Below are 26,392 nucleotides of genomic sequence, written 5' to 3' on the forward strand. Positions count from 1 at the left end.
GGGGGCGGTGGAAGACATGTTGGCTGCGGACATTATATCGCCATCTAACAGCCCATGGGGCGCTCCTGTGGTCTTGGTTAAGAAAAAGGATGGCAACTTGCGATTTTGTGTCGATTTCCGGAAATTGAATAAGATATCGGTGGCAGATGCGTACCCCCTGCCGCGTATGGACGACTCCCTTGACGCATTGTCGGGGGCTAAGTTCTTTTCCACACTGGACCTCTCTTCGGGATTTTGGCAGCTTCCCCTTGACGAGTCCTCACGGGAGAAAACCGCATTCCGTACGCCGCAGGGGTTATTTCAATTCAACTGCCTCCCGATGGGATTGAATGCGGCCCCTGCTACGTTTCAAAGATTGATGGAGCTCGTTTTGACGGGGTTGCAGTGGGAGACGTGTCTTATATATTTGGACGATATTATTGTGTTCAGCCGCACATTTGAGGAACATTTAACGCGGCTGGAGACAGTGTTCACGAGGATGCGCTCTGCCAATTTGAAATTCAAACCAAAGAAATGCCACCTACTGCAACGGTCCGTCCGTTATTTGGGGCACATTGTGAGTGCCGAGGGGGTGTCCACGGATCCGGAAAAGACGGCGTGTGTCCGGGATTGGCCGACTCCGGCCTCTGTGGGGGATGTTCGGCGGTTTTAGGGATTTGCCTCGTATTACCGAAGATTTGTGCCAGGGTTTGCGACGATTGCGAGGCCCTTGCATCTCCTTACGGGTAAAGGACGGAAATTTGTTTGGTGAGAGCCGGAAGAGGCGGCCTTTCGGAGTCTGCGTGATCTATTGGCTACGGCCCCGACATTGGATTATCCCGATTTTGATCGCCCTTTCATTCTCGATACGGACGCGAGTGACACAGGTATTGGGGCGGTATTATCACAGTCTAAAGGGGGCGTAGAGCGCGTCGTGGCGTATGGTAGCCGAGTCTTGTCGCCTGCGGAAACACGCTACTGTGTCACTCGTAGAGAACTTTTGGCGGTTGTTTTTTTCCTACGGCAATTTCGGCCGTACCTTTACGGTCGTTCTTTTATTGTGCGTACGGATCATGCGGCCTTGCAATATGCACTTAAAATGGACCAGCCATCGGGACAGTGGGCACGTTGGTTGGACACGCTGCAGGAGTTTTCCTTCCAAATTCAACATCGGAAGGGAGTGCGCCATGCGAACGCTGACGCACTTTCCAGATTACCAGGGCGCGCCCCTTGTAAATGTGCGTCGGGGACGCATAGGTGTTCGCCGATTCTCAACCCCTCTCAGCCGCTCACGTTGGCCGTCGGGAAGTCGGATACTCCGATGGAACCGGGACCAACTGATGGGGTTTTGAATCTGCCGCGGTCTGTCTGGATTCGGGAACAGATGATGGACGAGTCGTTGTTGTCCATGCGGAAGCGGTCTATGAGGGACAAGGGGAGTCCGAGTTCGGCTGTGGGGCCGCGAACCGCTCTCCGAGATGGTCTGCTTATGTGGCAAGAAAGGTTCCAGGAAAGCTGGCGTGTGGTGGTACCAACGTCCTTGCGATTTGAGTTGATTAGAACTCTCCATTGTGACACACTATTGCATTTAGGGGTGCAGAAGACCTTGTTGACGTTACAACGTCATTATTTTTGGCACGGCATGGCGACAGATGTCGTAGGGCACGTGCGCGCGTGCCCTGAATGCGCCCGGCGTAAGCCGCCTAAACATCCTTACGTGCCGCCTCTCCAGTCGATTCAGGTGTCTCGAGTCAATGAATTGGTGGCACTGGACATATTGGGACCCTTCCCACCATCGGCGAGGGGAAATAAATATTTGCTGGTAGGGGTTGAGTATCTCTCCCGTTGGCCGATGGCCTGGCCGTTGCCCGATCAGTCGGCCGCGGCCATCACCGACGCCTTTTTGTTTGGGTACATTATGGACAAGGGGGCGCCGGAGAGACTCCTCACGGACCAGGGCCGAAATTTCTCTTCTAAATTATTGGCTGAAGTGTGCGCAGGCCTTGGGACTAAGAAGATACGGACATCTCCATACCATCCGCAGACGGATGGTATGGTTGAGCGGCTGAACAGGACATTGTCTGCCATGCTTTGCCATACTGTGAGTGAACAGCAATCGGATTGGGATCTGCACATCCCCGGAGTGCTTTCGGCGTACAGGATGACGCCCCATGCGGCTACAGGGTATTCGCCGTTTTACCTTATGTATGGTCGGGAAAACGTGCCTCCGGTGGATGTGCAATTGGGTACTGGGGTGAAGGGACCTCGTAAACCACTCCCTGAATACATTCAGGACACGGTTCGCCGGGTTACGGAGGCGCGGGAAAACGCCCGCGTGGCTACGGCCAAAGCCCAGGCCCGGAACGAGCGGTATGCTCGGCGGTCTGAGGGGGAGTGCCCCTGGAAGGTGGGAGACCTGGCCTGGCTCCATTGCCCGCAGGTGCGGCCGGGGACCTCTCCTAAATTGCACAAACCTTGGCATGGTCCTGTGCGCCTCATTGAGGTTCCCAATCCACAGTCGGCGCGCGTTCAGTTTGGTTCTCGCCGTTGGTTTGTTCATACGTCGCGGTTGAAACCATATGTTGCTCCCCTACGTGATGCGTCATCTCCCAATGTTGCCTTGCCGGGGTCTGTTGCTGCTGACTCTGACTCTTCCCCGCCTGCGTCCATTGATCTTGCTAGAGCGCCTGTCGTACCTGTTCCAGACAGGCCGACCGTGACACCGCGGGGGAGGAGTGGGCCTGTTCGGAGGGCGCCTGCCAGGGCTGCGGGACCTTCAAGCCCGGCGACCCTTCCGACCCCGCTGCAGGCGCATTCGCGGAATACGACCAAGACTGATTCGTCAGGGACACGAGATGTCGGTGGACTTCCAATCGCAGCAGGGGAATTACCCCCTGTCATTTCTCGTGTTCCATCGCGTCCCCGTTCTACAAGTGGGCCGCCGACCGTCCGGGACGGGCCGGCGACCCGCACTCGTTCCAAATCGCTTACGTTTCGTTGATTGTATGTTGTTATTGTTCTTGTTCTTGCCGTCGTATTTATCGCATGCTTTCGTACGTTCGTCGATGTTAATTGTGTGTTGTTCTTGTTGTTATATTGCATGCTTAGTGTCCTTTAAGGGGGAAGGTCGGTTCACCGCATTACGCTTTGGTGTTGTTCAGCCGAGGTCGGCTGGGTTTTTTCTATGGGGGAGGGTGGTGTAATGCGGGCGAAAGCGACCTTCCGGATGTGATGTCACGAGGAGGCGGAGCCAGGTGAGGTGGGTGAAAGGTAGGGGGTCCTTAAGCGGGTAAACCGGAAGGAGAAGGCAGTCGGGGTGTGAATGGAAAGGTGTGGGGCCACGCGGGCGTACGAGCCGAGGGGGCACCGTCAGAAGCGGGAGCCAACCCTGGGAACAGTAGGGAGCTACTGGGAGGTGTAAAGCTGCAGATAGAGATAGGCAGTAAGGCTGTGTGTGAGGAGCAGCGGGGTGGCTGCCAAGAGTCGCAGGAGCGACGAGAAGGCGAGACAGCACGAGGCTGTCAGAGCTGCAGCAGGAACAGCCAAGGGAGCTGTGTGAGAGTACAGCAGCGGAGCTGCTGTGGGGCTGCAAGAGCGACAAGAACAGCAGCGGGGCTGCTGATGTGGACTGGAGTGACATCGGAACCAGCACAGAGAGAATAAGAGAGACAGCCGTGTGGGAACGCAGTACGGACCGAATAAAGGACACTGAGCCAGAGATCGTGGTCAAGTCTTTTATTACAGATGCATGAATACTGATCTTCTTTCAGTAGCGTGTGAGACTTTTCTGTGTTTTTTAGGCTCCTGACTTTCCCATTTTTCTTGAATATCCGAAGATGAAGATGGACTAAATTGATGATATGCAAGTTATTGGGATGTTGTTAAAATATTTCTTCACCTGTTAGAAAGATTTGGTAGAACCGCTTTCGGCAAGAGAAATCCTTAGTCACTACTCGTTTCCAATACGAGTTATTGCATTTCGTTGTCAAAATTACTGTGACCTGATTTCCGCAGCTGAAAGTGACCTCACCGTGTTTGTTTCTGAAAATATACAAGGGAATGAGTTTGAAGCGATTAATCTTCTTCATTGACATGGATAGTCATTTTCCTGAAACCACTTCACGTGCATTTTAATCGGTTATAATGTTGCTTATCTGTGCATTGGCCAGGAATCCATCCCAGGTCTCAAACGTGGCAGTCCAGAATTCTACCACTGAATCACCTATACCACATTCCACTCGAATTTTTTTTACTTGAGATGCATTAATACTCTTCTTTTTTCATTCCTCCAAAATTGCTTGTTCTCTGTGTATATAGAATCTGACTTTTTAATTTTTTCATCGCGATCTGCAGATGATGGTGGGTTCTTTTTTTATATTCTCTACAAATTTGCAGTTTATTGTTGTTTAGTTGGATAAAAGTGCATCGGCCGGGAATCGAACCCAGGCCTCCCACGTGGCAGGCGAGAATTCTACCACTGAGCCACCGATGCCTCGTGTGGGTGGTGTGATTTTACGTGAGATGCATGAATACTGATCTTTCAGTAGCGTGTGAGTGAGACTTTTCTGTGTTTCTTATGCTCCTGACTTTCTCATTTTTCATGAATATCCGAAGATGAAGATGGACTAAATTGATAATATGCAAGTTATTGGGATGTTGTTAAAATATTTCTTCACCTGTTATAAAAATTTGGTAGAACCGCTTTCCGCAAGAGAAATCCTTCGTCACTACTCGTTTACAATACTAGTTATTGAATTTCGTTGTCAAAATAACTGCGACCTGATTTCTGCAGCTGAATGTGACCTCACCGTGTTTGTTTCTGCAAGTATACAAGGGAAAGAATTTGAAGCAATTAATCTTCTTCATTGACATGGATAGTAATTTTCTTGAAACCACTCCACGTGCATTTTAATCGGTTATAATGTTGCTTCTCTGGATAAAAGTGCATTGGCCAGGAATCGATCCCAGGTCTCCCACGTGGCAGTCCAGAATTCTACCACTGAATCACCTATACCACATTCCACTCGAATTATTTTTACGAGAGATGCATGAATACTCTTCTTATTTCATTCCTCCAAAATTGCGTGTTCTCTGTGTATATAGAACCTGACTTTTTACTTTTTTCATCACGATCTGCAGATGATGGTGGGTTCTTTATTTATATTCTCTACAAATTTGCAGTTTATTGTTGTTTAGTTGGATAAAAGTGCATCGGCCGGGAATCGAACCCGGGCCTCCCGCGTGGCAGGCGAGAATTCTACCACTGAACCACCGATGCCTCGTGTGTCTGGTGTGATTTTAAATGAGATGCATGAATACTGGTCTTCTTTCAGTAGCGTGTGAGTGAGACTTTTCTGTGTTTCTTATGCTCCTGACTTTCTCATTTTTCATGAATATCCGAAGATGAAGATGGACTAAATTGATAATATGCAAGTTATTGGGATGTTGTTAAAATATTTCTTCACCTGTTATAAACATTTGGTAGAACCGCTTTCTGCAAGATAAATCCTTCGTCACTACTCGTTTACAATACTAGTTATTGCATTTCGTTGTCAAAATAACTGCGACCTGATTTCTGCAGCTGAATGTGGCTTCACCGTGTTTGTTTCTGAAAATATACAAGGGAATTAATTTTATGCGATTAATATTCTTCATTGACATGTAAAGTCATTTTCTTGAAACCACTCCACGCGCATTTTAATCGGTTATAATGTTGCTTATCTGGATAAAAGTGCATTGGCCAGGAATCGATCCCAGGTCTCCCACGTGGCAGTCCAGAATTCTACCACTGAATCACCTATACCACATTCCACTCGAATTATTTTTTTACGTGAGATGCATGAATACTCTTCTTATTTCATTCCTCCAAAATTGCGTTTTCTCTGTGTATATAGAATCTGACTTTTTACTTTTTTCATCACGATCTGCAGATGATGGTGGGTTCTTTTTTTTAATATTCTCTACAAATTTGCAGTTTATTGTTGTTTAGTTGGATGAAAGTGCATCGGCCGGGAATCGAACCCGGGCCTCCCACGTGGCAGGCGAGAATTCTACCACTGAACCACCGATGCCTCGTGTGCGTGGGGTGATTTTACATGAGTTGCATGAATACTGATCTTCTTTCAGTAGCGTATGAGTGAGACTTTTCTGTGTTTCTTAGGCTCCTGACTTTCCCATTTTTCATGAATATCCGAAGATGAAGATGGACTAAATTGATAATATGCAAGTTATTGGGATGTTGTTAAAATATTTCTTCACCTGTTATTAAAAATTTGGTAGAACCGCTTTCCGCAAGAGAAATCATTCGTCACAGATTCCAAAGAACACAGGATGAGATGTTACTATCCTTTGTGCAAGCACTTCCAAGAGTTCATGAACAGTGAGCCTGGTGAAATTTGGGGAGCGCATCGTCAGTAGTGAACCTTTGGTTCCTAGGGTGTTTCGGCCTTTCATACTATACACCCTCCCCAAAGGCGGCCAGCGACAGGGTGATCAATCCTACGCTTGCGTCCCATTCCCAATTAGTCATAGGAGTTGCCTTGTTGTTGATAGCCAACATCCCATGGGACTATGCATGGCAGGGGCGTCCTCCTCCCTGAGTCAATCATTGTTGACTGCATACCTCCTGGCCCTCTCACTTTGGGGCCCAGCTGGGGTCTTTCCTCTTCATCCAGAGCCACTGACTGCTGCCTTCTGCCGCCTCCGATACAGCTCTGATTGCCGAACGCTGGCTCTGGCCCTTAATTCCCAGGTCTCTAAGCAGTCTGGTAGATGTTGCGACAAAACCTCTGCAGCCCACCTCCACTTGTCGGACTTCTGTGTTCCAGCCATGATGCCGTGCTTCGGCAGCAAGATCGGCATAGCGCAGATGTTTTCGCTCATAAGCCTCATCTACTGAGTCCTCCCAGTGGTTCTGTGAGCTCAATGATGAAGACCTTCTTGAGCGAACGGGACCAGAGCACCATGTCAGGTCTTAGGGTGGTGGTTGCGATCTCCGGAGGAAACACAAGTTGCCGGCCAATGTCAGCTAGCATTTTCCAGTCGCGGGCCAAGCGCAGCTGGTCTCACTCTATTGGTGTTGAGCCGCTCTTCGGTGGTTTAGCCCCTTCGCAGACAAAGGTCGTCCGTAAGGGGTGTGATGCTGCTGGGGGTGGTAGGGAGTTGGTGGCAGCTCGCTTGTCCTCCAGGGCGGACGCAAGGTTTTTAAGGACTTGGTTGTGACGCCAAGTGTAGCGTCCTTGGGTGAGGCTTGTTTTACACCCTGTGAGAATGTGCCTGAGGTTGGCTGGCATGGAACAGAGGGCACAGTCCGGATCTTCACCATACCATTGGTGAAGATTAACTGGTGTTGGAAGGACGTCATATGTTGCTCTGATGGAAAAGCTCAACCGCCTTGCTTCCATGGCACACAGATCCTTCCAGCTGATCTTCCTCTTCTCCACACTGTCCCATCGAGTCCACTGTCCCTGTTTGGCAAGAGAGACTGCCTTGGCCCACCTTGCAGCCTCCTCCTGATGGCGTACTTCCTGCACTACCATCTTCCGCCGCTCTGGTGCAGTGGCCTTACTCCAAGGAGCACGGCTAGTTAGCCCAAGGCCTCCTCTCCCTTGCTGAACATGACCCACAATGTCAGCATGTCTGAGGGCTGCTGTTGCCTCCTGGACTGCTGTTCCTGGCCTCCATTTGCGCCCATTTGCCAAGGTCGGCGCGTTGTTGCTCACCACTGGGTCTCGAGATTCATTCAGTGTCATCTGGAGCCTGGTTTTTGCACACTTGAATTCCTCGGTTAGACTGGTGAGGGGCAGCTTGAGGACATCATCTCCATAGAGGCCTATGGTGGTAAGGCATCGTGGAACTCCGAGCCACTTCTTTAAGTAGCTCGTGACTCCTCTTTCCATCTTCTCCACTGTTGAGATTGGAACCTCATACACTGCTAGGGGCCACAACACCCGGGGTAGGAGACCAAACTGCAGACACCAGGCCTTTAACTTTCCAGGTAGCTGGGTGTTGTCGATGGACTGTAGGCTACTACTGATGTCTTTGCGCAGCTGTTGCACCTGGTCTTTGTCCTTCAGGCTTGCATCATACCACCTTCCAAGGCTTTTTTACCGGCTGCTCAGACACTGTTGGGATTTGGTCATCTCCGATGAAGAATTTCAGGTCACAGAGTACTCCCTTCTCAATCGAGATGCTGCGTGACTTGGATGGTTTAATCTTTATACGGGCCCAGCTGATGTTCTCCTCGAGTTTTCTGAGCAGTATCCTGGTGCATGGGACAGTGGTGGTCAATGTTGTAATGTCGTCCATGTAGGCTCTGAGTGGAGGGAGGCGAAAACCAGAGTCGACTCGCTGTCCACCAGCAACCCATTTTGAGGATCTGATGATAACCTCCATTGCCATTATGAATGCCAATGGAGAAATGGTACATCCCGCCATTATACCTACATTCAGGCATTGCCATGAAGTAGTGAACTCTGAGGTGGTGAAGCAGAACTGCAGATCCTGAAAGTACGACTTCACCAGGGTTGTGATGGTGTCCGGAATGTGGAAAAATCTGAAGGCAGACCACAGGAGTTCATGGGTCACAGAGCCAAATGCATTGGCTTTCCGCAAGAGAAATCCTTCGTCACTACTCGTTTCCAATATTAGTTATTGCATTTCGTTGTCAAAATAACTACGACCTGATTTCTGCAGCTGAATGTGACCTCACCCTGTTTGTTTCTGAAAATATACAAGGGAATGAATTTTATGCGATTAATATTCGTCATTGACATGTAAAGTCATTTTCTTGAAACCACTCCACGTGCATTTTAATCGGTTATAATGTTCCTTATCTGGATAAAAGTGCATTGGCCAGGAATCGATCCCTGGTCTCCCACGTGGCAGTCCAGAATTCTATCACTGAATCACCTATACCACATTCCACTCGAATTTTTTTAACGTGAGATGCATTAATACTCTTCTTTTTCATTCCTCCAAAATTGCGTGTTCTCTGTGTATATAGAATCTGACTTTTTACTTTTTTCATCACGATCTGCAGATGATGGTGGGTTCTTTTTTATATTCGCTACAAATTTGCAGTTTGTTGTTGTTTAGTTGGATAAAAGTGCATCGGCCGGGAATCGAACCCGGGCCTCCCGCGTGGCAGGCGAGAATTCTACCACTGAACCACCGATGCCTCGTGTGCGTGGTGTGATTTTACGTGAGATGCATGAATACTGATCTTCTTTCAGTAGCGTGTGAGACTTTTCTGTGTTTCTTAGGCTCCTGACTTTCCCATTTTTCTTGAATATCCGAAGATGAAGATGGACTAAATTGATGATATGCAAGTTATTGGGATGTTGTAAAATATTTCTTCACCTGTTATAAAGATTTGGTAGAACCGCTTTACGCAAGAGAAATCCTTCGTCACTACTCGTTTCCAATACTAGTTATTGCATTTCGTTGTCAAAATAACTGCGACCTGATTTCCGCAGCTGAAAGTGACCTTACCGATTTGGTTTTTGCAAGTATGCAAGGGAATGAATTTGAAGCGATTAATCTTCTTCATTGACATGTATAGTCATTTTCCTGAAAACACTCCACGTGCATTTTAATCGGTTATAATGTTGCTTATCTGGATAAAAGTGCATTGGCCAGGAATCGATCCCAGGTCTCCCACGTGGCAGTCCAGAATTCTACCACTGAATCACCTATACCACATTCCACTCGAATTTTTCTTACGTGAGATTCATTAACACTCTTCTTTTTAAATCCTTTATTAAATCTTTTATATTAAGTTCGCGTGCTTGCTTGCTTGCGTGCTTGCTTAGGACCGTGCAAATCTTTCGGTCGTTTTTTAACCCACTTCCCGTTATCCAATCGAGCTGCCATTTTCCAGACAGACTCGTTGTGCCAGACAATTATTGTTCGTGTAAAAAAATTCCCAAAATGTTACACTTTTCAGGCAAAAAAAAATATTTTACATATATTCAAATAGAACGCATTCATGGCTTTGGCTGAACGTCAGAGTGTAAGAGCCCAGAGCGTAACCCCTCCACAGGCCGTGGCGGAGTAGCGCAGTTGGTAGTGCCCTCGCTTCCCATGCCAAAGGTCGCGGAATCGATCCCCGCGTCCTCCACAGGCGAATACATTTTTTAATCCTTTATATTAAGTTCGCTTGCTTGCTTAGGACCGTGCAAATCTTTCGCTCGTTTTTTAACCCACTTCCCGTGATCCAATCGAGCTGACATTTTGCACACAGACTTGTTGTGCGTGACAATTTATTTTCGTGAAATTTTTTTTTCCCAAACTTTACACTGTTTAGGGAAAAATAAATAAATATTTAATTACCAATTGCTTAATTCTGCCAGACAATCATCTGACCCATAGGTGGCAGCCATCTCAAGCCAGAGGACGAGAGGACTCTCGCCGCCACGCATATAAAGGATTTATAGTGAAAAACTTTGTTTTTACGGGTTAATTTTTTTCATTCCTCCAAAATTGCGTGTTCTCTGTGTATATAGAATCTGACTTTTTACTTTTTTCATCACGATCTGCAGATGATGGTGGGTTCTTTTTTATATTCGCTACAAATTTGCAGTTTATTGTTGTTTAGTTGGATAAAAGTGCATCGGCCGGGAATCGAACCCGGGCCTCCCGCGTGGCAGGCGAGAATTCTACCACTGAACCACCGATGCCTCGTGTATCTGGTGTGATTTTACATGAGATGCATGAATACTGGTCTTCTTTCAGTCGCGTGTGAGTGAGACTTTTCTTGTTTTCTTCTGCTCCTGACTTTCTCATTTTTCATGAATATCCGAAGATGAAGATGGACTAAATTGATAATATGCAAGTTATTGGGATGTTGTTAAAATATTTCTTCACCTGTTATAAAAATTTGGTAGAACCGCTTTCTGCAAGAGAAATCCTTCGTCACTACTCGTTTACAATACTAGTTATTGCAATTCGTTGTCAAAATAACTGCGACCTGATTTCTGCAGCTGAATGTGACCTCACCGTGTTTGTTTCTGAAAATATACAAGGGAATTAATTTTATGCGATTAATATTCTTGATTGACATGGATAGTCATTTTCTTGAAACCACTCCACGTGCATTTTAATCGGTTATAATGTTGCTTATCTGGATAAAAGTGCATTGGCCAGGAATCGATCCCAGGTCTTCCACGCGGCAGTCCAGAATTCTACCACTGAATCACCTATACCACATTCCACTCGAATTTTTCTTACGTGAGATGCCTTAATACTCTTCTTTTTTCATTCCTCCAAAATTGCGTGTTCTCTGTGTATATAGAACCTGACTTTTTACTTTTTTCATCACGATCTGCAGATGATGGTGGGTTCTTTTTTTATTTTCAATACAAATTTGCAGTTTATTGTTGTTTAGTTGGATAAAAGTGCATCGGCCGGGAATCGAACCCGGGCCTCCCGCGTGGCAGGCTAGAATTCTACCACTGAACCACCGATGCCTCGTGTGTCTGGTGTGATTTTACATGAGATGCATGAATACTGGTCTTCTTTCAGTAGTGTGTGAGTGAGACTTTTCTGTGTTTCTTATGCTCCTGACTTTCCCATTTTTCAATAATATCCGAAGACGAAGATGGACTAAATTGATAATATGCAAGTTATTGGGATGTTGTTAAAATATTTCTTCACCTGGTATAAAAATTTGGTAGAACCGCTTTCCGCAAGAGAAATCCTTCGTCACTACTCGTTTCCAATACTAGTTATTGCATTTCGTTGTCAAAATAACTGCGACCTGATTTCTGCAGCTGAATGTGACCTCACCGTGTTTGTTTCTGCAAGTATACAAGGGAATGAATTTGAAGCGATTAATCTTCTTCATTGACATGGATAGTAATTTTCTTGAAACCACTCCACGTGCATTTTAATCGGTTAAAATGTTGCTTATCTGGATAAAAGTGCATGGGCCAGGAATCGATCCCAATTTCCCACGTGGCAGTCCAGAATTCTACCACTGAATCACCTATACCACATTCCACTCGAATTATTTTTACGTGAGATGCATGTGTAGGGGTGTTAGAGAGAGAGCCCGTTATGCATGGCAGCTTATGGCAAACAAACACAGTGGGCGGGGCTACGTGAGTGCACGGGGAGGTGCTCTCTTCGACGTCCGCGCCAGGCACCCCGGGGGGGCTGATTCGGAGTTATGATCCCCCGGGGCCCCACCCCTCAAGGGGGGGGTTGGGTCTAAAAGGGGATGTGTCGGAGGGCTCGAGGAGAATGTTAAGCTAACCAGTGAAGACTGAAGACGTCTTAGCTAGAGCCCTGGACTCCCCTGGTTCGCCGTCCTTATCAGGGCCGAACAGGACTGAGCCAGCGGCGTGGTCCCGAGATCCAGAGCCGGTGCTCCTGTCAGAGCTGGTCTGGGACTCAGGGTACCGGGCCCGACTTACCAGTGTCGGGCCAGATAGCTTCCCCTAGCCCGTTAGTGGAGGACTAGGAGGCAGGCTAGGAGTAGCTAGCGCGTGTATCCCCAGCTAGCCGGGTGAGGGGGCCGATACCCCCTCTAGTGTTGTATGCCACAACCGTGCTGTGTGAAATAAACCCGTGTGTCTCCAACTCCGGCGTCCAAGAGTCGTGAAGTCTACTACATCTGGTGTCAGAAGTAAAGATCTACGAACATGGACACGCGCCGGACAGCTCGAGTCAGGGTACCGGAGGGGGAGGACTCCATTGCAGTCGGGGAGCCCGGGACGGCTGAAGAAAGCACAGAGCAGTCGGGGCCGGATGCGTCCACACCGCAGCAACAGGAGAATGGGGAGCCGTCGACAGAGGGGCTGAGGCAGGCGCACGCTAAGCTGGCGGAACTGCTGTACGCCGCTGCCACCATGCTGGACCACATCACACAGCTGGGGGCTGCTGGACCGCCACGGGGCGAGGGCAGCCGACGACCACAGCGCCTTCCCGCCATTTCGACGGAGCACCACTTTGAAAATCCCGCCATCGCCGCGGCTGCTGTTGAGGGCGTGGCCGGTCTGAGCATCGCGTCCAACGGCGGCCGTACAGTACCTGCCGCGTCATCACCAATGGACGGAACGTCACCACGGGTGCGACCGGCGATGCCATCGGTTGTTCGCGCCGAGGCAGAGCCGGGTGAGGGGGACGAGGGAGTGCGACCTTCCGCGGCAGCCGCTGCGTTACATCAGCGACTACCTCCACTCAAAGAATTTGTGGGCGAGGAAGGCGACTGGGGCGGCTTCCAGCGGCGCTTCCTCGCTCACCAGGAGATGGCGCAGTGGACGGACGCCAAGGCTCTCCGCGCGCTGCCGGCACTCCTCGACAGCGACGCCCTCGCCACTCTAACATCGGCACCGAAGGAGAGGCGCTCCACGCTGCAGACGGCGATGCAGCTGCTGGCTGCAGTCTACGGTCCGCCGTCGGACTGTCGGCAACTCTTTTACGATCGCCAGCGGGGGGCAAAGGAGTCGCCCCTGGCGTACCGCACAAGCCTCCTGGCACTGGCGAAGGCGGCCTTTCCACGGATGGACCACGAAGGTATCGACGTCATGGTTACGGAGAAGATACTCCTGCTGGCGGACGACTTGGATATCGTCATCGTCGCACAGGATGACGCGGAGATGTGCTCCCTCCAAGCGGCACGACTCCTCCACGCAAACCTGCTCTCGCAATGACGGAAGGCCAGCAAGGCGGCGAGCGGGCGTGCCGTGGCTGCAGCCACCCTCCCGGCGGAAGAGATTTGCGCCATCGACCATCAACGGCAGCAGGGAGCGGGAGTACGGGCGGACCGGGGCGCTTCGAGCCATCTCGACCATCCATCGTCGTCGCCAGCGCTCCCGCGCTGTTACAACTGCGGCATCCGGGGCCATGTCGCCTCGGGGTGCCGCTCTCCTCGGCAGCGCGGGACGACACCTCGACGGGACGCTGGCCCTCTTCCCAAGCTCCATCATCATAACCCGGCGAGTCGCGGCACCCCTCATGTTTGGCCCACGCACACGCCCGCCACACACTCAAACACCGCGGCGAATGGGGGGTCGATATCGGGCACCATCGCACCAACACGCACCACTCTGGGTACTCATATCGAACCCAGCCAGTGGTCCGTGTTGGCCCATCGCGTTGTAGCCGCATCGTCGGGGTCGTCTGCCATTGTGGGGCACATCGACGGGGTTGAGGTGCGCATCCTGGTCGATACGGGAGCATCGGCGACCATTATTTCGGAATTAATTTACAATATTCTCCCTGTCCAGAGCCGTCCTTTGAAGCCCGTTAACGTGCCATTCTATGCTGCTAATGGGGGCTCACTTGGCATCATTGGACAAATTCGAGCCCAAATTTGTGTCGGGGATATTAAATTGTCTGGGCCGATTTTTGTTTCCTCCTCGCTGGCGGCTCCGTGCCTGCTGGGGACGGACTTCCTGGCCAAAATGCCGATTAGGATATTAATCGACCAGGGATGCATTGAGCTCCCATCGGGCCGACGCATGGCGTTTCTACCATCCCCCGTTACGAGTCGGACGGCGTTCGCGACGGTGCCGGCGTTCGTAGATAGAACGGTGCGCGTTCCTCCAGTGCCCTGTGAGGAACCCGTCGCGAATCACGTGAGCGCTGTCCCTGCGCCGCGACCACATTCGGACAGCGATGAAGGGTGGCTCGAGGCGCTTTGTGCGGAATCGACGGACCTGTCAAATTCAGAGCGTCAACAGCTTAAAACACTACTGCAGGAATTTTCCGACGTTTTCAGTCGGGACAAATACGATTTGGGCTGCACTCATCTGCTGCGTCACCATATTGATACGGGTGACAGCGCGCCAATACGCCAGAATCCTTTTCGGTTAAGTCCCGCCGAAAAGGACCATGTCAAATCGGCTGTTGATGACATGTTAGCCGCCGACATAATTTCTCCTTCCACCAGCCCTTGGGGAGCGCCGATCGTCCTAGTTAAGAAACAGAACGGCTCGTTGCGGTTTTGCGTTGATTTTCGGCGCCTTAACAAAATTTCGGTGGCCGACGCATACCCGCTCCCACGGATGGACGAATCACTTGACGCCTTGGCGGGAGCGCGATTCTTCTCCACATTGGATTTACTTTCGGGATTCTGGCAGCTTCCTCTGGACGATGATTCAAAGCCTAAAACTGCTTTCCGTACACCGCACGGCCTGTTCCAATTCAACCGGTTGCCGATGGGACTCCACTCAGCGCCGGCAACTTTCCAGCGTTTGATGGAATTAGTTTTGGCTGGATTGCAATGGGACTCGTGCTTGATTTATTTGGATGACGTTATCGTCTTTAGTAAAACATTTGACGAACATCTCCAGAGGTTGCGGGCGGTTTTCCAAAAGATGCGGGCTGCTAATTTGAAATTCAAACCCCAAAAATGTCATCTATTACGCGAATCGGTGCGTTATTTGGGACACATCGTGGGACGCTCAGGTATTGCTACTGATCCCGCCAAAACGCAGTGCGTCAGCTCCTGGCCGACTCCCACCTCGGTGGGAGAGGTCAGGAGTTTCATTGGCTTCGCGTCCTATTACCGACGGTTTGTCGCGGATTTTGCGACGATTGCGAAACCCCTACACGCTTTAACGTCAAAAGGGGTTCGGTTCCACTGGGGACAGGAGGAGGAGGCTGCTTTCCGCTCCCTTCGGGACGCTCTGGTGAAAGCTCCTCCCTTGGTTTACCCTGATTTTTCTAAGCCCTTTTTGCTTGACACCGATGCGAGCAACACGGGTATTGGGGGCGTGCTTTCCCAGGTGGTTGACGGCGTGGAACGGGTGGTCGCGTACGGTAGTCGGGTGTTGTCTCCTGTGGAGCAAAGATATTGTGTCACCCGTCGGGAACTGTTGGCAATTGTCTATTTCATCCAACAGTATCGCCCATATCTGTACGGTCGGCATTTCACCGTCCGCACAGATCATGCGGCACTACAGTACGCCGTGCGAGTTCAACAACCATCGGGACAATTGTCTCGATGGTTGGAGATTCTCCAGGACTTTGATTTTGAAACCACCTACCGTAAGGGCGTTCGCCACACCAATGCGGACGCTCTGTCGCGCATGCCAACCACCTCCGAATGTGCATGCCTCCTGGGGTCTGGACGTTGCAGGCCTCCGGGGGACATATCGGTTCAGGTCTTGGCGGCAGCCGACGACGACGAAACATTGATTACTAATTCGATCGCACAACAGGGAAAAGATTCCCTGTTGGGGTTTGCCCGTCACTGAATGGGGGCGCCTCCAGATGGAGGATACCTCCCTCCTCGGGTGGCGTCGTCGCGTCGGCGGTGCTGCGCGGGGGAGGGGTGATGCCAACGCATGGGAGATGGTGCAAGGTCTGCTGATGCATTGGGATGGGAAGTCCCATCGACACCGGCTGGTGGTCCCTTCTGGGTTGCGGGGCAAGGTGGTGTGGGCCGCTCACGAGCGCCTCTTACACCTGGGGACCCAAAAGACCCTCGCCTTGCTCCAACTTGATTTTTTTTGGCCAGGCATGACGAGGGATGTCGGGGATTTATTGGGGTCATGCCCTCGGTGCGCGCAACGAAAACCGCCAGCACGGGAGTCTAACCCACCCTTGCAATCAATCAAAGTGTCCAGAGTAAACGACCTTGTCGCGCTGGATATTTTGGGCCCATTCCCCGCCACCCCCAGGGGCAATAGACATTTGTTGACTGGTGTGGAGTATTTTACGCGCTGGCCTATGGCCTGGCCCTGTGCCAACCAGTCGGCAGCAGCCATCGTGGAGGCCTTTGTTCAGGGATACGTCCTGGACAAAGGTGCTCCGGAGCGGCTGCTGACCGACCAGGGCAAAATTTTTTCCGGCAAACTACTCCAACAAGTCTGTGAGCTCCTGGGCACGAAAAAAATTCGTACCTCCCCGTATCACCCGCAAACTGACGGGATGGTCGAGCATCTGCATCGAACCATCACGTCAATGTTGTCACAGCAGGTTTCGGACTCACAGACCGATTGGGACCTGCAAATTCAAGGGGTCTTGGCGGCATACCGGATGGCCCCCCATGCAGCTACGGGATTTCCCCCCTTCTACCTCATGTACGGCCGCGAACCTGACCCGCCTGTTCGTGCCCAGCTGCAGATCCCCGCGCCGCAGGGTAAAACTAAATTGGCTGACCATGTAAAACTTAATCTGGCCAAATTAACAGAGGCACGGGATGCTGCCATGCAAAACTCTGACCTCCGTCAGAAAGCAAATGAGCGGCTCAGACTGGGTCGGGCGCACATGCTGCAGTGGAAGCCGGGGGACAAGGCATGGCTGCACTGTCCCCAGGTGCCACTTGCAACCTCCTCTAAGCTGGTGCGGCCGTGGCCCTGTGGAGGTGGTCGAGGTTTTGCGACCGCAGTGCGTGCGCATCAAATGGGGGAAGCGGCGGTGGTTCGTGCACCCCTCTAGATTAAAACCCTTCGTTGCGGTACACATCCCCACTTCACACACGCGTGGCCAAACATGTGGGGGGTCGACCGACTCACTGGGTCCGTCTCCGTCGCTCTCACCTAATGCCTTGCCGGCTGTGCCACCTCCAGGTGCATCAGGAGTGACGGGCTCACGCCCGATCACCCCTCCTGGGGATGCCAAGGGTCACGCGGCGTCGGATGAGGACTCACTCCGAGACGGACAGTTGCCACCTGACGGTCCACCACCCGGGGTTACCCCGTGTGAGGGGCCCGCTGCAAGGACGCGCGCTAAAATGTGCAGACTGTTGTGAGGCCGGAAGATGTGTACATAGGTTGTGTTCATTGTGTGTTGTGTGGGTGGTGTGTTCCCTGCTCATTGGATGTACATATGTTGGGTTCGCCATGTGTTGTGTGTGTGGTGGGTTCCCTGCAAATTGTATATAGGCTGTTTTACGGAATTCGTATTTATTCGGGGGGGGGTGCGTCGGGTTGTTTTCTCTTCTCGCTGTTGCGTTCTTGTTGTTGTTCTTGTTGAAAAATAGTGAGGCACACGCGCGGTCAGGGGGTAAATGCGCTTTTATTGTCATTTTTTTTGTATGTTGGCAGCCGGGACGGCTGCAAGCTATGCGGGGGGGGGGGGGGGGGGGGGGTGATGTAGGGGTGTTAGAGAGAGAGCCCGTTATGCATGGCAGCTTATGGCAAACAAACACAGTGGGTGGGGATACGTGAGTGCACGGGGAGGTACTCTCTACGACGTCCGCGCCAGGCACCCCGGGGGGGCTGATTCGGAGTTATGATCCCCAGGGGCCCCACCCCTCAAAGGGGGGGTGAATGTTAAGCTAACCAGTGAAGACTGAAGACGTCTTAGCTAGAGCCCTGGACTTCCCTGGTTCGCCGTCCTTATCAGGGCCGAACAGGACCGAGCCAGCGGCATGGTCCCGAGATCCAGAGCCGGTGCTCCTGTCAGAGCTAGTCTGGGACTCAGGGTACCGGGCACGACTTACCAGTGTCGGGCCAGATAGCCTCCCCTAGCCCGTTAGTGGAGGACTAGGAGGCAGGCTAGGAGTAGCTAGCGCGTGTATCCCCAGCTAGCCGGGTGAGGGGGCCGATGCCCCCTCTAGTGTTGTATGCCACAACCGTGCTGTGTGAAATAAACCCGTGTGCCTCCAACTCCGGCGTCCAAGAGTCGTGAAGTCTACTACACATGAATACTCTTCTTCATCGGCCGGGAATCGAACCCGGGCAGACAGCGTGGCAGGCGAGAATTCTACCACTGAACCACCGATGCCTCGTGTGTCTGGTGTGATTTTACATGAGATGCATGAATACTGGTCTTCTTTCAGTCGCGTGTGAGTGAGACTTTTCTGTGTTTCTTATGCTCCTGACTTTCTCATTTTTCATGAATATCCGAAGATGAAGATGGACTAAATTGATAATATGCAAGTTATTGGGATGTTGTTAAAATATTTCTTCACCTGTTATAAAAATTTGGTAGAACCGCTTTCTGCAAGAGAAATCCTTCGTCACTACTCGTTTACAATACTAGTTATTGCATTTCGTTGTCAAAATAACTGCGACCTGATTTCTGCAGCTGAATGTGACCTCACCGTGATTGTTTCTGAAAATATGCAAGGGAATTAATTTTATGCGATTAATATTCTTGATTGACATGGATAGTCATTTTCTTGAAACCACTCCACGTGCATTTTAATCGGTTATAATTTTGCTTATCTGGATAAAAGTGCAATGGCCAGGAATCGATCCCAGGTCTCCCACGTGGCAGTCCAGAATTCTACCACTGAATCACCAATACCACATTCCGCTCGAATTCTTTTTACGTGAGATGCATGAATACTCTTATTTTTTCCATCCTCCAAAATTGCGTTTTCTCTGTGTATATAGAATCTGAATTTTATCATCACGATATGCAGATGATGGTGGGTTCTTTTTTTATATTCGCTCCAAATTTGCAGTTTATTGTTGTTTGGTTGGATAAAAGTGCATCGGCCGGGAATCGAACCCGGGCCTCCCGCGTGGCAGGTGAGAATTCTACCACTGAACCACCGATGCCTCGTGTATCTGGTGTGATTTTACATGAGATGCATGAATACTGGTCTTCTTTCAGTCGCGTGTGAGTGAGACTTTTATGTGTTTCTTATGCTCCTGACTTTCTAATTTTTCATGATTATTCGAAGATGAAGATGGACTAAATTGATAATATGCAAGTTATTGGGATGTTGTTAAAATATTTCTTCACCTGTTATAAAAATTTGGTAGAACCGCTTTCTGCAAGAGAAATCCTTCGTCACTACTAGTTTACAATACTAGTTATTGCATTTCGTTGTCAAAATTACTGCGACCTGATTTCTGCAGCTGAATGTGACCTCACCGTGTTTGTTTCTGAAAATATACAAGGGAATGAATTTTATGCGATTAATATTCTTGATTAACATGGATAGTCATTTTCTTGAAACCACTCCACGTGCATTTTAATCGGTTATAATGTTGCTTATCTGGATAAAAGTGCATTGGCCAGGAATCGATCCCAGGTCTCCCACGCGGCAGTCCAGAATTCTACCACTGAATCACCTATACCACATTCCACTCGAATTTTTCTTACGTGAGATGCATTAATACTCTTCTTTTTTAATTCCTCCAAAATTGCGTGTTCTCTGTGTATATAGAATCTGACTTTTTACTTTTTTCATCACGATCTGCAGATGATGGTGGGTTCTTTTTTTATTTTCTCTACAAATTTGCAGTTTATTGTTGTTTAGTTGGATAAAAGTGCATCTGCCGGGAATCGAACCCGGGCCTCCCGCGTGGCAGGCGAGAATTCTACCACTGAACCACCGATGCCTCTTGTGGCTGGTGTGATTTTACATGAGATGCATGAATACTGGTCTTCTTTCAGTCGCGTGTGAGTGAGACTTTTCTGTGTTTCTTATGCTCCTGACTTTCTAATTTTTCATGAATATCCGAAGATGAAGATGGACTAAATTGATAATATGCAAGTTATTGGGATGTTGTTAAAATATTTCTTCACTTGTTATAAAAATTTGGTAGAACCGCTTTCCGCAAGAAAAATCCTTCGTCACTACTCGTTTCCAATACTAGTTATTGCATTTCGTTGTCAAAATAACTACGACCTGATTTCTGCAGCTGAACGTGACCTCACCGTGTTTGTTTCTGAAAATATACAAGGGAATGAATTTTATGCGATTAATATTCTTCATTGACATGGATAGTCATTTTCCTGAAACCACTCCACGTGCATTTTAATCGGTTATAATGTTGCTTATCTGGATAAAAGTGCATTGGCCTGGAATCGATCCCAGGTCTCCCACGTGGCAGTCCAGAATTCTGCCACTGAATCACCTATACCACATTCCACTCGAATTATTTTTACGTGAGATGCATTAATACTCTTTTTTCATTCCTCCAAAATTGCGTGTTCTCTGTGTATATAGAATCTGACTTTTTACTTTTTTCATCACGATCTGCAGATGATGGTGGGTTCTTTTATTATATTCTCTACAAATTTGCAGTTTATTGTTGTTTAGTTGGATAAAAGCGCATCGGCCGGAAATCGAACCCGGGCCTCCCGCGTGGCAGGCGAGAATCCTACCACTGAACCACCGATGCCTCGTGTGTCTGGTGTGATTTTACATGAGATGCATGAATACTGGTCTTCTTTCAGTCGCGTGTGAGTGAGACTTTTCTGTGTTTCTTATGCTCCTGACTTTCTAATTTTTCATGAATATCCGAAGATGAAGATGGACTAAATTGATAATATGCAAGTAATTGGGATGTTGTTAAAATATTTCTTCACCTGTTATAAAAATTTGGTAGAACCGCTTTCCGCAAAAGAAATCCTTCGTCACTACTCGTTTCCAATACTAGTTATTGCATTTCGTTGTCAAAATAACTGCGACCTGATTTCTGCAGCTGAATGTGACCTCACCGTGTTTGTTTCTGCAAGTATACAAGGGAATGAATTTGAAGCGATTAATCTTCTTCATTGACATGGATAGTCTTTTTCTTGAAACAACTCCACGTGCATCTTAATCGGTTATAATGTTGCTTATCTGGATAAAAGTGCATTGGCCAGGAATCGATCCCAGGTCTCCGTCCAGAATTCTACCACTGAATCACCTATACCACATTCCACTCGAATTTTTCTTACGTGAGATGCCTTAATACTCTTCTTTTTTCATTCCTCCAAAATTGCGTGTTCTCTGTGTATATAGAATCTGACTTTTTACTTTTTTCATCACGATCTGCAGATGATGGTGGGTTCTTTTTTTATATTCGCTCCAAATTTGCAGTTTATTGTTGTTTAGTTGGATAAAAGTGCATCGGCCGGGAATCGAACCCGGGCCTCCCGCGTGGCAGGCGAGAATTCTACCACTGAACCACCGATGCCCCGTGTGTCTGGTGTGATTTTACATGAGATGCATGAATACTGGTCTTCTTTCAGTCGCGTGTGATTGAGACTTTTCTGTGTTTCTTATGCTCCTGAATCGCAGTCAGCCAAAATCTACGAGACAACGTCGTGGCCGTCCACCGTGTTTCCGACCGCCTCATGTCCATCGAAATCGACTCAAACGTCCTACGCCTCCGGGTGGTATCTTGTTATGCGCCGCAGCCCGGCTGCCCAGCAGATACCAAGGAGGAATTTTGGGAACAATTTGATGGACACATGCAATCGATAAATGGAGAAGAGCAGTTTGTAATTGGTGGAGACCTAAATGGACACGTTGGAAGCGCCCGGGATGGATACCCTCGAAACCATGGTGGCCAAGGATATGGTACCCGGAACGATGAGGGAAACCGAGCCCTGGACTTTGCGGAAGCCCATGATCTTGTCCTCGCCAACACCTTCTTCAAGAAGAGACGGTCCCATCTCATTACGTACGCCAGTGGTGGGAGATCAACTCAAATTGATTACTGGCTTGTCAAGCGGGATAAGCTGAAAACGGTGACAAACACTAAAGTCATACCATCGGACAACATCGCCCCACAACATCGCATCCTGGTCATGGACATAAAAATGGACATTGGCCAGCGACATCGCCCACCAACAACTGGAAAGCAGCGAATTAAGTGGTGGCGGATGAAGGAATGCAAGGATCAGCTGAGAGTCGCCTTTAATCAGATTGACGTGAACACCAACCGACCAGCGAATGCGATTTGGGAAGATCTCGCCGGCCAACTGTGCACAGCAGCAACGGAAGCACTGGGTCTAACTAAGCCGGGAAAACACTTCATTGACAAGCAAATATGGTGGTGGAACGAAGAAGTTCAGCTAGCAGTGAAAGAGAAGAAGCTAGCTTTCAAGAAGTGGCGCCAAACGCTCGCAGATCTGGATTACCAACAATACAGAAACTGCAAATCGGCAGCGAAGCGAGTAGTTGCAGCGGTGAAATTAGCTCAATACGACCAACTGTATGTCGAACTGGACACCCCAGAAGGTGCCAATAAGATCTATCGACTGGCAGAGGCACGCCATCGTTCGACTCAGGATATTGGTCAGGTCAAATGCATAAAGGATGAGAATCACAGCGCTCTCAGAGACCCGCCCGCCATCCTTCAACGCTGGAGCGACTACTTCTCTGGAATCTGCAACCAGGAATTTCCCCACCCACCTATTATTAGCGCTGAACACGTCCTCGGTCCGGTTTCACCTATCACCATCACCGAAGTGGAACAAGCTATCAAGAGAATGAAGAATGGGAAAGCGACTGGCCCGGACGATATCCCTGCTGAGGCCTGGAAGATCCTTGGCAGGCAGGGTGCTGCCCTCCTTACCCAGCTCTTCAGCACCATCACGAGCACCAGTGAGGTCCCAGAAGCCTGGTCGACCAGCACGACGGTTCCAATTTGGAAGGGTAAAGGGGACGTGGCAGAATGCTCGAATTACAGGCCAATCCGGCTCCTGTGTCATGCGATGAAGATCTTTGAGCGAGTTTTGGACAAGAGGATTAGAAACATCATCACCCTATCACCCAACCAATGCGGCTTCGTCAAAGGATGTGGCACTACGGACGCCATATTCGCGGCGAGGCTCCTGCTGGAGAGGCACAGAGAGAAGAACCAAGCTGTGCACGTGTCGTTCCTCGACCTTGAAAAGGCATTTGACAGGGTCCCCCACGACCTCATCTGGCACTCGCTTCGATCCCATGGAGTCCCTGAAACCTACGTGCATTGGGTGCAACTCCTATACAAGAACGTCACCAGTGCAGTCAGGTGTGCAGTGGGCATATCACCGCCATTTCCCATCAGCGTTGGAGTGCACCAAGGATCGGCCCTGTCACCACTCCTGTTTATCCTGTGCATGGACACGATCACTGCCGACCTGCACACGCCCCTTCCATGGTCAATTCTCTACGCGGATGACGCCCTCCTCTCAGATAAAGAGAGAGGAGAAGTGGAAAGACAAACGCGCCTGTGGAAGGAACGTTTGGACGAAAACGGGATGAGGTTCAACATCAAAAAACGGAGTATATGGAGTGTGGCCACCAAACCGACGGCACCATCAGTATTGACGGAGAAGATCTGAAGAAAGTGACGGACTTTAAGTACCTGGGCTCCACCATCAGCTCAGATGGTAGCATCACGACTGATGTGAGGTCACGAGTCAATGCGGCGTGGATGAAATGTTATAAAAATTTGGTAGAACCACTTTCCGCAAGAGAAATCATTCGTCACTACTCGTTTACAATACTAGTTATTGCATTTCGTTGTCAAAATAACTGCGACCTGATTTCTGCAGCTGAATGTGACCTCACCGTGTTTGTTTCTGCAAGTATACAAGGGAATGAATTTGAAGCGATTAATCTTCTTCATTGACATGGATGGTCATTTTCTTGAAACCACTCCACGTGCATTTTAATCGGTTATAATGTTGCTTATCTGGATAAAAGTGTATTGGCCAGGAATCGATCCCAGGTCTCCCACATGGCAGTCCAGAATTCTACCACTGAATCACCTATACCACATTCCACTCGAATTATTTTTTTACGTGAGATGCATGAATACTCTTCTTATTTCATTCCTCCAAAATTGCGTGTTCTCTGTGTATATAAAATCTGACTTTTTACTTTTTTCATCACGATCGGCAGATGATGGTGGGTTATTTTTTTATATTCGCTCCAAATTTGCAGTTTATTGTTGTTTAGTTGGATAAAAGTGCATCGGCCGGGAATCGAACCCGGGCTTCCCGCGTGGCAGGCGAGAATTCTACCACTGAACCACCGATGCCTCGTGTGTCTGGTGTGATTTTACGTGAGATGCATGAATACTGATCTTCTTTCAGTCGCGTGTAAGTGAGACTGTTCTGTGTTTCTTTGGCTCCTGACTTTCCCATTTTTCATGAATATCCGAAGATGAAGATGGACAAAATTGATTATATGCAAGTTATTGGGATGTTGTTACAAATATGTCTTCACCTGTTATAAAGATTTTGTAGAACCGCTTTCCGCAAGAGAAATCCTTTGTCACTATTCGTGTCCAATACTAGTTATTGCATTTCGTTGTCAAAATAACTGCGACCTGATTTCCGCAGCTGAAAGTGACCTCACCGTGATTTTTTCTGCAAGTATACAAGGGAATTAATTTTAAGCGATTAAGATTCTTCATTGACATGGAAAGTCATTTTCTTGAAACCACTCCACGTGCATTTTCATCGGTTATAATGTTGCTTATCTGGATAAAAGTGCATTGGCCAGGAATCGATCCCAGGTCTCCCACGTGGCAGTCCAGAATTCTACCACTGAATCACCTATACCACATTCCGCTCGAATTCTTTTTACGTGAGATGCATGAATACTCTTATTTTTTCAATCTTCCAAAATTGCGTTTTCTCTGTGTATATAGAATCTGAATTTCATCATCACGATATGCAGATGATGGTGGGTTCTTTTTTTTATATTCGCTCCAAATTTGCAGTTTATTGTTGTTTAGTTGGATAAAAGTGCATCGGCCGGGAATCAAACCCGGGCCACCCGCGTGGCAGGCGAGAATTCTACCACTGAACCACCGATGCCTCGTGTGTCTGGTGTGATTTTACGTGAGATGCATGAATACTGATCTTCTTTCAGTCGCGTGTATGTGAGACTTTTCTGTGTTTCTTAGGCTCCTGACTTTCCCATTTTTCATGAATATCCGAAGATGAAGATGGACTAAATTGATTATATGCAAGTTATTGGGATGCTATTACAAATATTTCTTCACCTGTTATAAAGATTTGGTAGAACCGCTTTCCGCAAAGAGAAATCCTTTGTCACTACTCGTGTCCAATACTAGTTATTGCATTTCGTTGTCAAAATAACTGCGACCTGATTTCCGCAGCTGAAAGTGACCCCACCGTGTTTTTTTCTGCAAGTATACAAGGGAATGAATTTTATGCGATAAATATTTTTCATTGACATGGAAAGTCATTTTCTTGAAACCACTCGACGTGCATTTTAATCGGTTATGATGTTGCTTATCTGGATAAAAGTGCATTGGCCAGTAAACGATCCCAGGTCTCCCACGTGGCAGTCCAGAATTCTACCACTGAATTACCTATACCACATTCCGCTCGAATTATTTTTACGTGAGATGCATGAATACTCTTATTTTTTCCATCCTCCAAAATTGCGTTTTCTCTGTATATATAGAATCTGAATTTTTTCATCACGATCTGCAGATGGTGGGTTCTTTTTTATATTCGCTCCAAATTTGCAGTTTATTGTTGTTTAGTTGGAAAAAAGTGCATCGGCGGGAATCGAACCCGGGCCTCCCGCGCGGCAGGCGAGAATTCTACCACTGAACCACCGATGCCTCGTGTGTCTGGTGTGATTTTACGTGAGATGCTTGAATACTGATCTTATTTCAGTCGAGTGTGAGACTTTTCTGTGTTTCTTAGGCTCCTGACTTTCCCATTTTTCATGAATATCAGAAGATGAAGATGGACTAAATTGATTATATGCAAGTTATTGGGATGTTGTTAAAATATTTCTTCACCTGTTATAAAG

General features: G+C 48.8%; 10 non-coding genes across 10 annotated transcripts; all 10 read right to left on the bottom strand.

Annotated features, from left to right (window-relative positions):
• Positions 1 to 5,186: 5,186 nt before the first annotated feature.
• Positions 5,187 to 5,257, bottom strand: TRNAG-GCC (transfer RNA glycine (anticodon GCC)). The gene has a single exon. It is a non-coding gene; the product is annotated as a tRNA-Gly (tRNA).
• A 722-nt stretch (positions 5,258 to 5,979) lies between these two features.
• On the bottom strand, positions 5,980 to 6,050 carry TRNAG-GCC (transfer RNA glycine (anticodon GCC)). The gene has a single exon. It is a non-coding gene; the product is annotated as a tRNA-Gly (tRNA).
• Positions 6,051 to 9,086: 3,036 nt separating this feature from the next.
• Positions 9,087 to 9,157, bottom strand: TRNAG-GCC (transfer RNA glycine (anticodon GCC)). Its single transcript has one exon. It is a non-coding gene; the product is annotated as a tRNA-Gly (tRNA).
• A 1,430-nt stretch (positions 9,158 to 10,587) lies between these two features.
• On the bottom strand, positions 10,588 to 10,658 carry TRNAG-GCC (transfer RNA glycine (anticodon GCC)). The gene has a single exon. It is a non-coding gene; the product is annotated as a tRNA-Gly (tRNA).
• A 718-nt stretch (positions 10,659 to 11,376) lies between these two features.
• Positions 11,377 to 11,447, bottom strand: TRNAG-GCC (transfer RNA glycine (anticodon GCC)). The gene has a single exon. It is a non-coding gene; the product is annotated as a tRNA-Gly (tRNA).
• Positions 11,448 to 19,371: 7,924 nt separating this feature from the next.
• TRNAG-GCC (transfer RNA glycine (anticodon GCC)) lies at positions 19,372 to 19,442 on the bottom strand. The gene has a single exon. It is a non-coding gene; the product is annotated as a tRNA-Gly (tRNA).
• Positions 19,443 to 20,160: 718 nt separating this feature from the next.
• TRNAG-GCC (transfer RNA glycine (anticodon GCC)) lies at positions 20,161 to 20,231 on the bottom strand. The gene has a single exon. It is a non-coding gene; the product is annotated as a tRNA-Gly (tRNA).
• Positions 20,232 to 21,726: 1,495 nt separating this feature from the next.
• On the bottom strand, positions 21,727 to 21,797 carry TRNAG-GCC (transfer RNA glycine (anticodon GCC)). The gene has a single exon. It is a non-coding gene; the product is annotated as a tRNA-Gly (tRNA).
• Positions 21,798 to 24,564: 2,767 nt separating this feature from the next.
• On the bottom strand, positions 24,565 to 24,635 carry TRNAG-GCC (transfer RNA glycine (anticodon GCC)). Its single transcript has one exon. It is a non-coding gene; the product is annotated as a tRNA-Gly (tRNA).
• A 713-nt stretch (positions 24,636 to 25,348) lies between these two features.
• On the bottom strand, positions 25,349 to 25,419 carry TRNAG-GCC (transfer RNA glycine (anticodon GCC)). The gene has a single exon. It is a non-coding gene; the product is annotated as a tRNA-Gly (tRNA).
• Positions 25,420 to 26,392: the final 973 nt, after the last annotated feature.

Source organism: Lampetra planeri, chromosome 4 (genome assembly GCF_965212315.1).
Source record: "Lampetra planeri chromosome 4, kcLamPlan1.2.h2, whole genome shotgun sequence".
Lineage (NCBI taxonomy): Eukaryota > Metazoa > Chordata > Hyperoartia > Petromyzontiformes > Petromyzontidae > Lampetra > Lampetra planeri.